This window comes from Cydia pomonella, chromosome 1 (assembly GCF_033807575.1).
Source record: "Cydia pomonella isolate Wapato2018A chromosome 1, ilCydPomo1, whole genome shotgun sequence".
Classification (NCBI taxonomy): Eukaryota; Metazoa; Arthropoda; class Insecta; order Lepidoptera; family Tortricidae; genus Cydia; species Cydia pomonella.
Window position 1 is genome coordinate 9,004,354 of NC_084703.1, and position 16,150 is coordinate 9,020,503.

The window sequence follows — 16,150 nt, forward strand, 5'->3', positions numbered from 1 at the left end:
CCTTTTTATCTTATAGTAATTCACTTACTGACAACTTACGTGTATTCGCATAAACATGTTTTAGCTGTGTATTGAGCTGCTTCGATTGGTTGGTGTATACGCTTTGTAACATTTACGAGAGCACGATGAACTCTGAGATGGTTAGGTTTATTAGAAATTATGTTACAAATAAACATGATATTATCAAGTCAAAGTAAATATTCATAATGACTAAACATTCAAATATAACAAAATATCCATCCAACTTACTACTAAGGTACTTATTAAGTATATTCACAGTCTCCAAGATAAATCTGAACATAATCTCTTTAGTCATGCCCTCATGATGTTAGAAGGCATGTTCAGATATTTTGAATGCCCTGCTCAGTACTGATGGGTTTATTGTACAATATCATACTTTTAATCCTAATCAAAGAAACGTGTGGTCTTCAACCTATATCGAACTTGCAAAAAAGCTGCTGTTATGTAAGTATGTGTTTTATTAGTAGAACTGACAAACCAAGGGGTTGGTAGATACAGCAAACATACATTTAAAATAAACCAACACTGATAGGGCAATGCAATCTCTCATAGTGTGACAAGTAGGGACAGTCAACCCTATCCGCTATCATTCGTAGGATGCTGTTGGAACTGCCCGCACGCACCCGGCGCACCAGGGATTATAGTGATTGATAAAAACCATGCGATTTCCTTTCCTCAGGCCTCAAACTATCTTCGTCTTTTTCATCTAAATCGGTTCAGCGGTTTGATCATGAAAAGTTAACAGTATTACTTTTAAAATATTAAGAATGTTACAATTTGAAATTAGGGAAACTGTCGATTTGAAGTTGATGTAATGTGTCTGATTTTTTTTACCGGACTCTACCGCGGCCGACCATAACTACCCTAAATATTAAAATTGAAGAGTGTATTTTCAAAAGGGCTTTTTTATATACATAAATAAACCATACGGTTTTCATAGAGAAATAATCCCTTTCGAGAAACGTATCTTGCGAGCGTTTTGGGATTACCTGTAAGCCCGCAAGAGGGTTTCACTAATAAAATAAAAATAAAAATAAGGAAAACATTCGCCAGCAAAGAAAAAAAAATACTCATAGATACTCGCTGATCTATCTACTGCCGCTTCACTAATCGCCGCCGGTCGGGTGATTGCCTAAAATGGCATTAACGGGAGCACACTAAAGTTTCTACTTTTTTCGGTAAAAAGTTCCCAAACTACGAAGATTCGGGACTACCTCGCTCCCCCAGATTAATGGATAGGGCGTTTTTCGTAATTCCTTGGCCAGCTATAATGTCATAAATTACGAGTATTCCGTTTGAGACCAAGTTTGTCATCGGCTGCTGCAGATAATTGGTTTGAGCACATAAAAGAGAAATTATATATTATTTATCATCTCTATACTTACTGAATAATATGTAGATGCAGTCACATTTCTGTTACTTACATCAACATCAATTACTGAGCATTTAAGGTATCCTCCCTATAACTTTAACACAGGCTTAACTTTATTTATGTACACAGATCATAAACCTCTATGATGTGTTAAAAAACCGCAAACTAAGGCCAACAAAAATAAACTACCTACTTTGTTACAACAAATTTCTTATCTGTGGAAATGTTATTATTGTATAATTATAACGTCGATATCGATTTAATTCAAATTTCGAACATCCCTGAAAAACAAAGGAATTCGATTTGACCTCATTTCTCAGAATCAGTTGATAAGACGTTTTATTGAGTGTGATCAAATGCCGTAATGGCGGTCGTAACATGCGGTTCCTGAACATATAATAGAGAGCTTATAATATGTTTACATAAAGCAGTGTATGTAACTCTACATAATTGGGCATTAAAACACTCGTGTAATGTTAAACCCAGACGTATTTTAATACCTTTCATTATGGAGCAGTAACATAAACTACTATTATCGATTGGTCAACGACGGGAATGTGTCACTGTGAAACCTTTTCAAATGACACCCAAATTATTTTCGCCCATAATCATTTGGTCTAGACATGGCTGGCGCAATTAATGGCGTGATATATCCAGAAAATAATACTATCTGCCACTATGCACATCAAATAATTATAAATACGCCGTAATATCGCTAGCGTATCAAATTTGCGAATCTTACCTTACTTATTTCTCGCATATTTTAATCAATTATTAAAATATAACGTTCGATACTTGGACGCTTGTTACTCAATCATACAAAATAACTGTCTAAATTATTTTAAACAAAGATAACTAGAGTCTAACCGGGTGGTACGCCACTACAAACGTAAAATTCCTATGAAAGTATGACACACACACACACTTTGTCACTGCCAAGTTAACAGCGATTCGGTTAGTTTTGACGTACGTATACAAATTAAAATCGCATAAGTAGAGTCGGAGCAACTTTCGGACCAGTTCTCATACACTGAGCAAGAGGTGATTTTAATACCAGAAATAATCTTGAGCTCGTGACATGGAGAAAGACATGAGAGTGACATTAATGTAATTTTTTTGCCTAAGTATCTAAACTATACTTCAAAGCTACATATTTATTGGATTGGTAAAATTGAGAACTTAGATAAATTAAATTTGTAAAAATTACTCTCGTAACAACATTTGGTAAGTATTTATGCGTCTTAAAATATAGTATACTGAAAGGCAAAAGACAAATAATACAACATCCATACTAAACTAGGAAATGTTCGTTAGGTAAAGTTTCAGCTGGAGTTCAAGCTCACTCGTGGAATAGTGCGGTCTACTGGATTCCGCGAAACCCGGCATCGGCGTTTGCATCACTGGATGGTGTTATGCAACACTGCGTCAACCAACAAATAGATAAAGTTACAAAATAATGATACGAAAACATTCCTCAGACAAATAAAAAAATATTTTCCACAAATCAAGTAATATACTAATTAGAGACAAACAATCTTATCGCTTAAGAACTGAGAGGGAGAAAGACACAAATTTCAGGAAACGGGCCTACAATCGTTAAGTTTCGGAGCTTTATGTCTTGTAACATAATATATTCGTGGCACACAAGTACTCGTACATATTGAAAGTGTAAGAACGAACATCTAATTTTCAGGAGAGCTAAAAAACAAAATTATCTAGTTTTCTCATAACATATACATATGTTACATCTTTCAAATAATATTCTCTGTACTAATTGACCAAGCGTTAGCGAAAGTCTCCGTTTCAGCTGGGGCAAAAACGTTTAGTATGTCCGGATGTTCTCCTCTATAGGTCTCAATTCAATAGGTCGAAATATTGTAAGCAGATTCAAAAATTAAACAGAATCTATTTGTCCATTCCGATTCTGGAAATATTTCAAAATATTGGAGCCATACATTTATTCTGTTTTAAGTTATGCTCCCGAGGTCTACAGCATAAAGTCCAACTTATACCTACTAAATAACATTTTAGGTATAGGAATCCAAAAACAAGTTCAGTAGCGGATCCGGCGTAGCGTGAAGGAGTGGCAGCTTCAATAATTGGAACAGAATGTTTGAATACTAGTTTGATAATTCGGTTATCATCTTTGGGTTAAGAGTTAGGTAAGTTTGAATACTGTTACGAAATATCATGACTACATAATCGAGACACAAATTATACTCATCCGTTTCTCTTTTGCCACGTCACTTACGTATAGGTTTATTCAGACAAAGAGAAGCTTTAGCAAACGGACAATTACTGGTTGGTAAAATTATTCACAATTTTAACTGATCTACGGACGTCGGACGTGTTCCATTGCAAACTAATTATCTGGTTTTACTAAACTTAGACAATGATGAACCTACAGTTGCCCCAACACGATGATATAAAATACGTTTTTTGTTTTCATGATATCGACGACCGGGTTGGCCTAGTGGGTAGTGACCCTGCCTACAAAGCTGATGGTCCCGGGTTCAAATCCTGGTAAGGGCATTTATTCGTGTGATGGGCATGGATATTTGTTCCTGAGTCATGGGTGTTTTCTATGTATTTAAGTATTTATAAATATTTATATATTATATATATCGTTGTCTAAGTACCCTCAACACAAGCCTTATTGAGCTTACTGTGGGACTTAGTCGATTTGTGTAATAATGTCCAATAATATTTATTTATTTATTTATTATTTATGATGTGCTCTTTTTCAGTACTGGATTGCTTGTCACTACGTATCGATAAGTGTATCGAGACACACGTTCATCAGGCTTCCGAAACGCCAGTAATTGGCATCGAATTTTAGCAAGACCGTGTGGCTATTGTCTTAAATGACGATGCTTGAAACCAGCTAGTAATTGGAGGGCTGCCGCCTTTAGCTCAGTATACCGACACATGTTAACCCATTCATCATGTTCTAATCAACCACAGCTAAACAGACGATCAGGACGATTTTTATTTAACAATTTGTTACTGTTATGATTTTTTTTTATATGATCTTGAAGACCGCTGACTGGTGCATGCGAAATGAATTAAAAGTCGTGTGTGAGATCCGCTTCAATCACCAGGACGATCGCCAAGGTCGCATCAATCAGAATACACTTCTTACAGGCCAATTCGAACATGTAGTCCGATGTCAAAATAATGTTATTTTATTACCATGCGGTCATGGTCACGAGCAAAATGCACGCGCGAATTATAACAAAATGATATCATTTGGATATCTATTAGTCTCCGTCTCATCACATCGTTTTGCATATGGAAGGTGGAGGTAGGAATTAAATCTCCATGTACCAAAAAGTGTCATCAAAAAACCTTAAATAGGTGGCGCTACAATAGCTAGAATACTTGAAAAAAAAAAACAAATCACTGCACTCCGTCAATAACGCCTAGATTCTTAGCTACTCTAGCGCTACTCTGGAGAGATTTGGAACTATTATTTATAGCTGACAGCTGGACACTTTTACAACAGTTCTACCATAAGAGATTACACTCCTTCTAAATCCACACTCCGTAATTTTGCATTTACTAACGGCCCGATTTGAATTTAAAGATACGTCAAATATTAGGTGTCAAATGTGACGTTTCTTCAAACAAAAACTTCATTTTTGACACTTACATATACATATCCGATCCATATCATATCTAGACCTAATATTTGACATATCTTAAAGTTCGAATCGGAACGAAAGATTTTTTTGCTACGTACCAGGAAACTAATGGTAGCGGCTACGACGTAGCCATAAGACCGCATTGTAGCATTAGATCGCTACGCCGTAGTACGCATAATGCTGAATTCATACTTAACTATGACTACATACATATGTACATCTTAGTCCCCCGCCGTGTCTGTCTGTTTGTATGTATGTTTATTGTAATAAACTATACCTACATATAAAATATACGATAAATTCAAAAACTACTGAACGAATTTTCATGTGGTTTTTACCTATCAATGTAGTGATTATTGAGGAAGGTTTAAGTGTATAATTTGTTAAAGTTCTACCCATGCGAAGTCGGGGCGGGTCACTAATCGGAAAATACCCAGATACCTAAAGTACCTAAACATTTAATGAGATTTCCAGAAAATCCTTTGTTCCGTTCCCAATAACAAGTTTGTACCTACATTTGGGGGACACAGTAACCTCAAAGGTTGAATAACGTGTGCGAAAAATAAATCACACGCCCTTGTCGCTTTGATGTCGCATGATGTGGAAAGCGCTGGTCAATCAAAAACCTCCATATGTTTGAGCTTCAAATATAACGAGTCTGCAATGTTGTGGATGTTACCATTTAGGTTCATGCATTGCCAAGGTTAATACACGTACGTGGGTATGTCCACGAAAAATTGTACATTTGTTTTTTTTTGCTGGACCCTATTTTGTTTTAATTCAGTGGTATCCTTATTTGATAATATGAAAGCCATTATATATTGTATTTTATGTTCTATTTTATGTAATTCTATACAATTTGAGCCCTCTCGTACGTTTTTATATATTTTATCATTGATACTTACTTTCACTCTTGCAGCAAAAACTGTCATAATTTATGAAATGGAATCGCTATCCTGTCCTTTTAAGTAAACATGAAGTTCTATGATATTTAACCCACACGTTTCTGAAAAGCTTTCATCAAATACTGTTTATATTCTTTTTTATATATTTTTAAAAACGTGTCCAAATTTTGGTAACATGTGTTACGTCATGAAAGTGACGCTTATTACTCCTACACTAACTGAATATCCTCCCACCTATAAATATATTTATTATGATGCCAATATAGAAAAAGAACACAGCCATATTAGTTAACAGTGAAATAAAGTTTTGTGTCGACGACAGTTATGTGTGGCTCGAGAAATTACTTTTTTAGTGGGTTAACTGCACGGTAAGTAGGAATATTCTATTGTCCAAATATATGTGACTATGCAGATATACAATTCAGTAACAGAATTAAAGCGATTTGCAGTCCATTGCTATTCGCAATTGAGTGCTATCTTTATTTTTAACCATTTTTTGTCACGAATGTAACAATGTGTTACGAAATATGGTACGTTACAGTCATGTTAAAATGAGTGTAGATTAACGCCCTATGACGAACGAATATAAATATTAGTTTATTTTTATACAATTCAATTTTAGATGGCGTTGACAAATGCTAAAAGGCAAAAACAATATAGGACGCCGATGCCATCCTAGATGGTCGAAATAAATTATTAAATTAAATTAAATTTGTATTTAATTTTTATTACTATGCGTTAGAGTTAGATATATTAATTAACTATGCCATTTAGTTTCCTTAAACGCACTTGGCGATACCCCGAAGTTAATGGAATTCAATAAAAACACGGTGTATATTGTTAAGCGTTTGTAAATATTAAATAATAAATATGTCCCAAGAAAAGTACGAAAGTACGTAATTAAAGTGATTGCTTAACAAAGTTCATTGTTTTATTCAAAAACACAAGAGTAAATAAATATATAAATTCACTCCATTTATTGGCAGTTCTATAAAAAAACTATGTCATGAACTAAGCTTTATAATTGTAATGTACGTAACAATCAGTCATGTACGTAACATGTGTTATATTGTCATGAATGTAGCTGTACACTTTTTCGCGGACATACCCACGTGTAATATTTTGATTGACATTAAAAAGGATTTATCAAGGAATAGTTTTATTATTTAACAATATGGTATTTATTTTATTAAGAGATGTTTAACTAACGCACAATTGTGTTTAGCATATATATACGTACGTAAAAATATACGAAGTAAAATTTATTATAGTAAACACCCCTATAATGGAACAGGCACCAGTAATGGGATGGTATAGACAAATCCTGTAAATGAAGTATTTACCATCAGTTTCTAAACACTGACAACATTTTACCATAAACAAGAGCCAAAGAGCTGCTTAAGTTTAATGTTTCATTGATATTTGTTAATTTGAAAATTAATGATGACATACATCCCATGACTGGAGCAAAAAACCATAGTTTTAATTGGTTAATAATATTGAAACCAATTGCAGTGGCTTTCGTTGAATATATAGAAAACATAGAGGACGAATTGGACCTTGAACTTCTAAAGCATAAAGCGGTAGGAATTTTACTGATGTCGGCGAAATATCAAAAATACTCCAATTTGTCCCATGATTGGTGCCGTTAACATATTAACATTAAGTTGTGGACAACTTAATGTTTAATATACCATAGGTATCTTAATATGTAACGTTTTGTTTTGGTTGACTGTGGGGGCCTAGCGCAAAAATAATATTCAAAGAAATTTCCCAGCGTCTAACAGACACGGCCAGAGGATAAGCCTGACCATCCAAAAAGGTAACGCTGCCAGCCTTCTGGGTACGATAATGCATGAAGGTGACCTGGGGAGCAGTTTTTATTTTAAGTTTATTTTAAATCTATTATATTTTAGTTTTAATTTTAATGATTTTGTTTATTGAGTTTATTTTTAAGTTATATACTATGTTACTTGATTAATAAATTTCTTTATAATTCGTTCCCTATCCTAATTGGATCAAACACATTTTAGAAAAAGGTCATTTCTGTGGACAAACAATAAAAATCAACGACTCTGCTACATATATATCCTGTTTTTCTTATTTGAGTCCCAAGTACTGAAAAAATGTATCCGGCCTGTAAGGGTGCAGCGATTAAATTAGCTTTAGATTCCCTTAATTTTGCGATATCTACAATACGTCGGAAATACGCATTAAGCATACTATAAGATGTATATGTCCCACTAGTCGCAGGTACAGGCAGCATCAACAGTAGCAAATAAAACAACGAACCAAAAGAATCTGCTACGCTGGAACACTTTTATAAATATAGATATATCCCTACATTTCGCGTTCAAAAGTAAAACCTATCTGTTACAATCAAGTTATTCTATATATAGAGGCATATATATCTTCTCGTTAAGCTATTTGAGAATGTTAGACACTTTTGACGCGCATACACTGTACCTACTATTTTAATACCCTTGCCATTCATTTCTACTCGATCGGTAAATGTGCGTTGATTTAGCACACCCTACGTCTTAACGCATGTTGACGTGTGAAGTGACATTGAGTTAGTCTCTATAGACTATAATCAACATTATATCAAGATGAAATTCACTGAACAAGGGGCCTAGCCATGATTCACTAAAAGAAAACATATCGGGATGACATATTCGAAATCTTGAGACTATTTCCATACATGATATAAGTTTCGATAGGCGATTGTCACTTTGGCTAAGCCCCCTGCACGTTCAATTCGTTGCTAATTTTATTGAGACGACAGTGATATCACACGCATTAACTATGAAGCAGAACTCTGCAACAGAAATGCTACAGTAGTCTTCATCCGAATGGATCATGGATAAGGCATTTTATTAAAGTGGTTTAATTTGAATCCAAAGAGACCATACAAGACAAATCATCATATTTTTTTGAAGTGTTAGAAGAAAATTTGTGGAATATTATGGCACGTAACTTTTAATATAAAATATTTCGATTGTGTAGCGGACCACCAACGATTACTTTTGCTTAGAAGAATTGTTCAGGTAAAAATTAAAACTAATGCTGTCTCGCCCATATCTTGATGCTACGTGGAGATTGAAAAACTATAGCCATCAAAACTCGGAGCTAAGAAAATTACTCCATCACGTTGACATCCAAACATAACGTATCATCGCACCCAATGTCTACAAAGATGTTATCTCAATGGAAGCGATTTACTATTACGTGGGGGGGCTAAAAATATGTACCTCCTGAATCAAAAGTATGTCAACCTTGTACCTGAAGCTCACGTAGCCAGCTACTACGGGAACATCAATTCTAAACGTCTTTCGGTATCAAAGAGGCATAAAGTGGACCAGAATTAATTACAAGGTTTATAATCTGCTTTTTATAGTTAATTAACTACCTAAAGTTTTTTTTGTTATTTTTCTAGAAAAAAGACTTAAGAATGTGAATGGCGGACGTAAGTACATTACGATACGCGCTTTTGATTTGGCGCGCGTTATGCTTATACAGCGTAAGAAGGTATGAAATCCATTATGCGTGTTCACAGACCCACTTGGCCGTTTTTTAGAATTGGTTGTCTTAGATTCTTGTATTTTACGTACAGTTTTCTTATAGGCAATAGCGACGAAAAATGATATTGCTAATCATAATCAATTTGGGCTCCATTAAATTCTTACATGAAACGTTTAGTTAATCATAAATTTTCAACAAATATATTGATAATCGGATAGCTTCCTAAATGTAATTTCGTTTTCTGCAACAAAATACTTTCAAAGCAAGAATAACGGGTAAAATTCCTCGGAAATTCCTATAAAATGAGATAAATTTTATTTAGTTGCTAGAAGGCGAAATACGTTACATTAATTTATAAATAACAAAATAATTTAATTGAATAATCTTATCACCTGAGCAAGAATATTGTCAACTACCTGAGTTACAAAGTGTTGTATTAATATATTATTTTATTATGAATAACCTAAATACGACACAACTAGGCTGCTTACATTTTAACTAGGTATTTCACAAAAATAGACAATTGCCGGAGACGGAGAGAAAAATATTTATCAATATTGATTATTGGCCCAACTTAATTCATGCTATCGGCCACGCTTCATCGTTAGACCCGAAATTAATTTATCTTATTGGCTGATAAACCTGTTTCCAGTATTATAACTAATAAGTTGTGATAAGCCCTGACAGACTGAATTGGAAATCCATTTGATTCAATTAGATTGCCGGCTGAGGCCCGCAATTTACATTTATTGACAGCTCAATTCTTTCCAAGAGGACAGGAGATCTATTAACTAATTAACTAACCACAATGTAAAAGTTTTATAAATATTCTTGGAAGCTAAAATGTGACGTAAAGTTTACGTAAGTCTAGAGGCAGATACACTGAAAAAAATAACTAGCCGAACTTATTGAGTAATTCAAAAAATAATTAAACGAAGTACTTAATAAATATTTTGTTTCAACATCCTTATACCGATGTTGTAATAGATAAGTCAGATAACATATAGTTTGCAAGTCCCAATGTTTGTTCAAGTAGCAACAAAATATTTTGTTACTGTACGAGTATACCTAAGGATACAATGTAGAGGATTTTTAAATGTATTTTTGGTCCTCGCCCAAACCGACCCTACTACCCTAATCCTAATAAAGGTATAATATACCTAAGCTTTCACCGTCTGTCTGTCCGACCTTGAAAAGACTCTATATGTAAATTTCTTCACCCTTTAGAACGCTGGAACTTAAACATGTTGTGATTATAAAGGAAAATAAAATAATTAATTAATGAAAAACCGGACAAGTACGTGTCGGACTCCCCCGCCGAGGTTTCAATACAACTTTTTTTTTTAGAAATTTATAATTTTCAGATTGTTCCCTTTAAGTATTGTGTGCGACAGTATTTCATAGTTCTATGACAACGGGATGGTGTATATATGTTTTTTCGGCATAAAAGGGCGTACCTTTTTTACGTTAATTTGGTGGTTTGATTTTTTCATAGCGGCAAGGGACTGTAGATTTGAGTATACATATTTCAACTCGATACCTCCACGCGTTCCCGAGATAAAGGGTCTCACAGACAGGCAGACGGACGGACGTACGCACAACAAGGTGATCCTAGGTAAAAGGGTTCTGTATTTTTCCTTTTGAGATTTGGAACCCTAAAAACGGGCAAGAGAGAGTAAGTCGCGTAATAAAAAAGTTGTTCGTCGGTAAGGAACGTCTGGGTGCGTGAGTCCAATTCGCACTTGGCTAAATTATTAATTTATAACGTTAATGCGCAGCGTTTAAGTAATTAATCGAAAATATAATTACGTATATATTATGATTATTTACATATTTGTTCATATTGTTGTGCATGATTATTAAAATACTCATTAACATGGTATCAGGAAACCATAACATGACATCACATAGAGCTCGAGCAGCAAAACCCTTTTTGAACAGCGGATGGCATTGCGGATGTATATAACTTTAAAATAGATACGTAAAACGTTGAACACATTGAAATACATCTTATTTTAGAACCTTAATATTAAAAAAAATTATGACCGGGCTGTGGCTAAAATGAATACTTATATTCATATTGCATTCATCAATCGAAATACAGATCATTTTTTTAAGGAAATACATGTATCGCTTAACTTCAAACTCGGATAAGTCCAACTACCTATCAGATATTGCGATTTTGGCATTAGGAAAAGGTAATATTTCCTAAGATAGTCGAATCTCTATATATATTCCGTCCCTATAGATATTTGAAATAATTATTTGTAAGGAAAAAATTACACAATTTCCCAACAAACGTTGAGAAGCCGAAAGCTACAATAAATATTCGTTCTTGGGAAATCATATTGATTCTATAATAATATAAATTCAATAGCAAATAGCTCATTTCGTGAGGATACTATAAAATAAGCATTTATATCATAGATTTAAATGCTTATTTTATAGTAATTATAACGTCCTGCATTTTATTTTATGTTTTTTTTCTATTCCATATTTATATACATTTTATTTTTTTATTTAATGCATGTTATTATAAGATGTAATATTTTGAAAACATGTGTCCCGCCGGGTTTCTTGCCGTTCGCATTGGGAAAGTCCCTACAATTTAGGAGGGATTTAAATCTTCTCAGGTCAGATGTGTAGGGTTAGAGCCGGCGGAGCTTTATTTGGCGTTCATAAGCGCATTGTAATATGCCTACAAGCTTACCGATAACAATATATACAATTAGCCATTTACCTTTAAATTATTATTTAATATAAATAATATGACTTATATACAGCATAACCTTAAACCAAATTTTATGAACCATAACAGCTGTAGGATAAGTATGTAGAACAAACTCAACTTTAATACTCGGCTATCCACTTGATGGGCACTTCGAGCAATTCTTATCTGTCAAGAATCTTTATGGCAGTCATTTTATTAGTTATCATAGCTTTTATTTAAACCGAAAAGGGAGATTAATACGAAACTCACCTATCGCAGGGTAAAAGCCACAAAGGCACCGTCACTGTAACGGTGATGTTTATTGGTATTTGCTTATTTGATTAGTGTGTAGCACATGTTCACGTAGCGGCTGCGTGTCGTAGCGACAGCGGCGCGCGCGACTTCGTCCCACGAGGGGAGGAAAGCTTCTGTCAGATAAACGCGAAGGCGCCACGGCCACGGCCGACGGGGTGAACCACCCCCGAACGCAACCTTAACTTGTACGCAATAAGGGTCATGTTGATAGCGGCCGCGCCATGTGAACTTGCCGCCGGACAGCGTCCGCCGCGCCTCCCCCATCCCATTCGACAATTAACACAGGTTTTCTTGGGAAAATCGCCCTAAATTACCTAGTTATCTCCTTATTTTAGCTACTCAAACGCTCATTAACGCGAATGCTTCATAAGCCTTTTACAAATATTTTTCGATACGTACTAAGAACTTGCTTATATTACAGCTACGTACAATTTGAAACTGCGACTTCGTGGAATTCGTTTCGTTAGTAGCGTTCCCATTTAAAGCTGCGCCCCCACACTTTACCTTTAGAGAAGAATTTCTTGAGAAAACTAATATCCTAATTAATTGAGGTTTTAAATTACGTATGTGCCAAATACCTTCGATTTATAATCCAACTATTTATTTTTGCAATCGGTCTTTGTTTAGACAGCAAATGGTTATTTGTTTTACAAGGGGGCAAAGTTGTTGTTTAACCGCTCTTGCTAATATCGATACCCGAGCGAGGCAAACATTCCAAAATTCAAGCATGAGCGTAGCGATGGTTCGAAAAATAGAATCTTGAGCGTTGTGAGGGTTTCGAGACCCGAAGGTAAAACAAATTATGCCATCGAGAGAAATACAATTTTCTCGTCACACCAACGCGAAAAAAACTAACTAAAACGTCATACAAAATTGTCGTTGTTAAATATTTAACATTCAAAATCATTATTTAAATATGAATTCTACCAGCCAACATAAGGAAACAACTCAAAACATGCATCGAATTACTTTCCCACTCTTGTGGGTAAAGTGCAACTTTCTCCTCAGCTTTTTAACAGTTAAGAGAGCTGATGTCCTGAAAAAGTAGATTGTACAACAATTGCATAAAACGCACCATTTTACGCGAGGCGAAGGAAAAAAATATAGCTTCCGCCATTTTTTTGTTCAGTAGGTAGGGTACCTACGCTACACTTGACTTAGGTCATTAGATACTGCTCGGTTATGAATACACTTTTCTCTTCTTTTATATTTTAGTTTCATTCGTTATTCTATACTTACTGTACTTAGTGTGTGTAGGTAATTTAGTTCCGAATCGTAAATTATAAACTGTCCTTTAAAAATTCTCATGATCGTAAAGAGAGAGAAAAGCGAAATATGTAAGAAAAGTACAAGTTAACAAGATGAGTTAATACTTCAAGGAAATGCAACTTTACATACAAAAACAATCGTAAGTACCCTTTAACTCCTATTAAGCTCGATGACAACTGTTATGAGTTAGAATTTAAATCGACGTTTGGATTGGAATCGCGGTTTGGATATCTTTCTGTTTTCCATTATTAAGAAGAATTATTTATCAAAAACAGTTTCAAATAAAGTACTCGTATATACATACGAGGCTTGTAGTAAAAGATTCGGGAATCGCTTGTTTAATAATACAATTATGATTCAAATTCAACCTTTTTATAATCATAGAGGTCTGACAACTCAACACAACGGACAGTTTGAAAAAAAAATGACACACTTTTTTTTAATATTTTGTCTAAGCGGAGTGGCATATTTTACGATTTTAAAAGTGGTTTATCACAAAAACAAAGCTTAGAGCGGATGAACTCTGCATTTGGGGAGAAAGTTCAAAGTCTAGTTACTAAGTCAAGTGGGATAGCATTTGAAAGAGCTCAAATTGAACATTACAAAACAATTTTAATTTTTTTATATTGAAAAAAAAATTGACTTATGAAGGAAAATGTGAAAAAAGACCGTTCCCCCCCCCTTATCTCCGAAGTTTACGAATGAAAAATTATGAAATTTTTACATAATAATAACATTATCATAAAGATTACAGGAAAAATAAAATCAGACCTCTATCTTGATAACTTAATTAACAAAAAACATTTTGTAATTTAATTTGCAATTTTATCCCGTTTGCGGGTGTTAATTATAGTTGAAATTTCTATGAGATTACACTAAAGGCATTATCTTTCAAATAAAATAAAAATTATTGAAATCGGTTCACACGATAAAGAATTATCCCTGAAAAACCAACATACATACAGATCGCATAAATTAGTTTAATAAATTAATTAGTAGCCAATTCACCCATAGATGGTGCTGTACACAATTATACTAATAGTATACTTCTGGTCAAAAATGTTTCATGAGAAAATTGAAAATTTGTACGGAACCCTCGGTGCGCGAGGTAAACGATCTCGCACTTGACCGGTTTTTTTATCTTAGTGATGATGTGCGTGAAGGTCGGCTAAAATCTGCCGGTCACTCAAGAAAACGTCGACGCAGTGCCTGATTGAGAAAGATCGACATGTCACAGATCGTGAAATTCAGTCATGTTTAGGGTTTGAAATGAGTCAAATCTAAACAATCTTGCGAACAGAACTAGGCGTAAGGAAACTGTTTTCCCGTTGGATCCCGCACCTACTTTCCGAAGAACAAAGGACGGCCCGAGTCATTTGGTGCCGAAAAAATCGAGAAAGGTTCAACAATGGAACTTCAAACGCAGTTTTTAATATCGTGTCGGGTGATGAAACGTGGATACATGCATAAAATAAAAATCAGTCTTGAATTTGAGTTTATGAAAACGAGCTGAAGCCAACCAAGATTGTTCGCTCTCGAACACGGCGAAATATTTAGTGCAACCCTCGTATCTAGAGTAGTAAAAAGTATTTTCTATCCTGGTATTATTTTCAATATACATAATATATATAGGTAATATCTACAGTTCGTATTCTAAAGTATAGTTTTTAGATTTGTAGCTGGCCCCGAGCGGTTAATCCTGTCTATTGTTAACTAAAACCGCGCGTGCCACTACCTGCAAAAAAAGGGTCCGGTCACTTAAACCGGTTATTGAATTACAACTCCTATGGTAATTGTAATAAGATTCAAATTGAACAAATGGAAACATCATTTGCGATTTCTTGTATGGTCCCTATATGGTTACTGAGTTCCGGCGAGTCGAACGCTACCGACTCAAAGGCGTCTAAAATGTGTCCTCGATATGCGGAACAAAAGCGCGTTATCGGAGAGCGCACCTACACTGGTTTTTTGAACGTTGGACTAGCTCGCGCTCAGGTGCCAATTAGAATTATACGACCCTTGATATTGCAGGTTGTAAAAAAATCTTTGAACGGCCGTAATAGATAAATACGAACTATCCGTTCAAACTCATTTATAGTAATAAAGCAAAATAGGTAAAAAACTTAAGTAAGTCACCTGTTGTATGTAGTTGTGACGTGTTCGAATAGACATTTGTTTTGTTTGTGTGTGTCTTTTAAACATGTATTGTCTATTCGAACACGTCACAACTACATACAACAGGTGACTTACTTAAGTTTTTTACCTTAAGTATTTTTCAATTATGACCAAGTTGCATTTCAATAAAAAAGATAACACTTATTTGTGTGATAGCTTAGTAGATATAGGTTTGTTATTAATTTTATTTAGAGCGGTCGGTCCCGTTCGAATACTT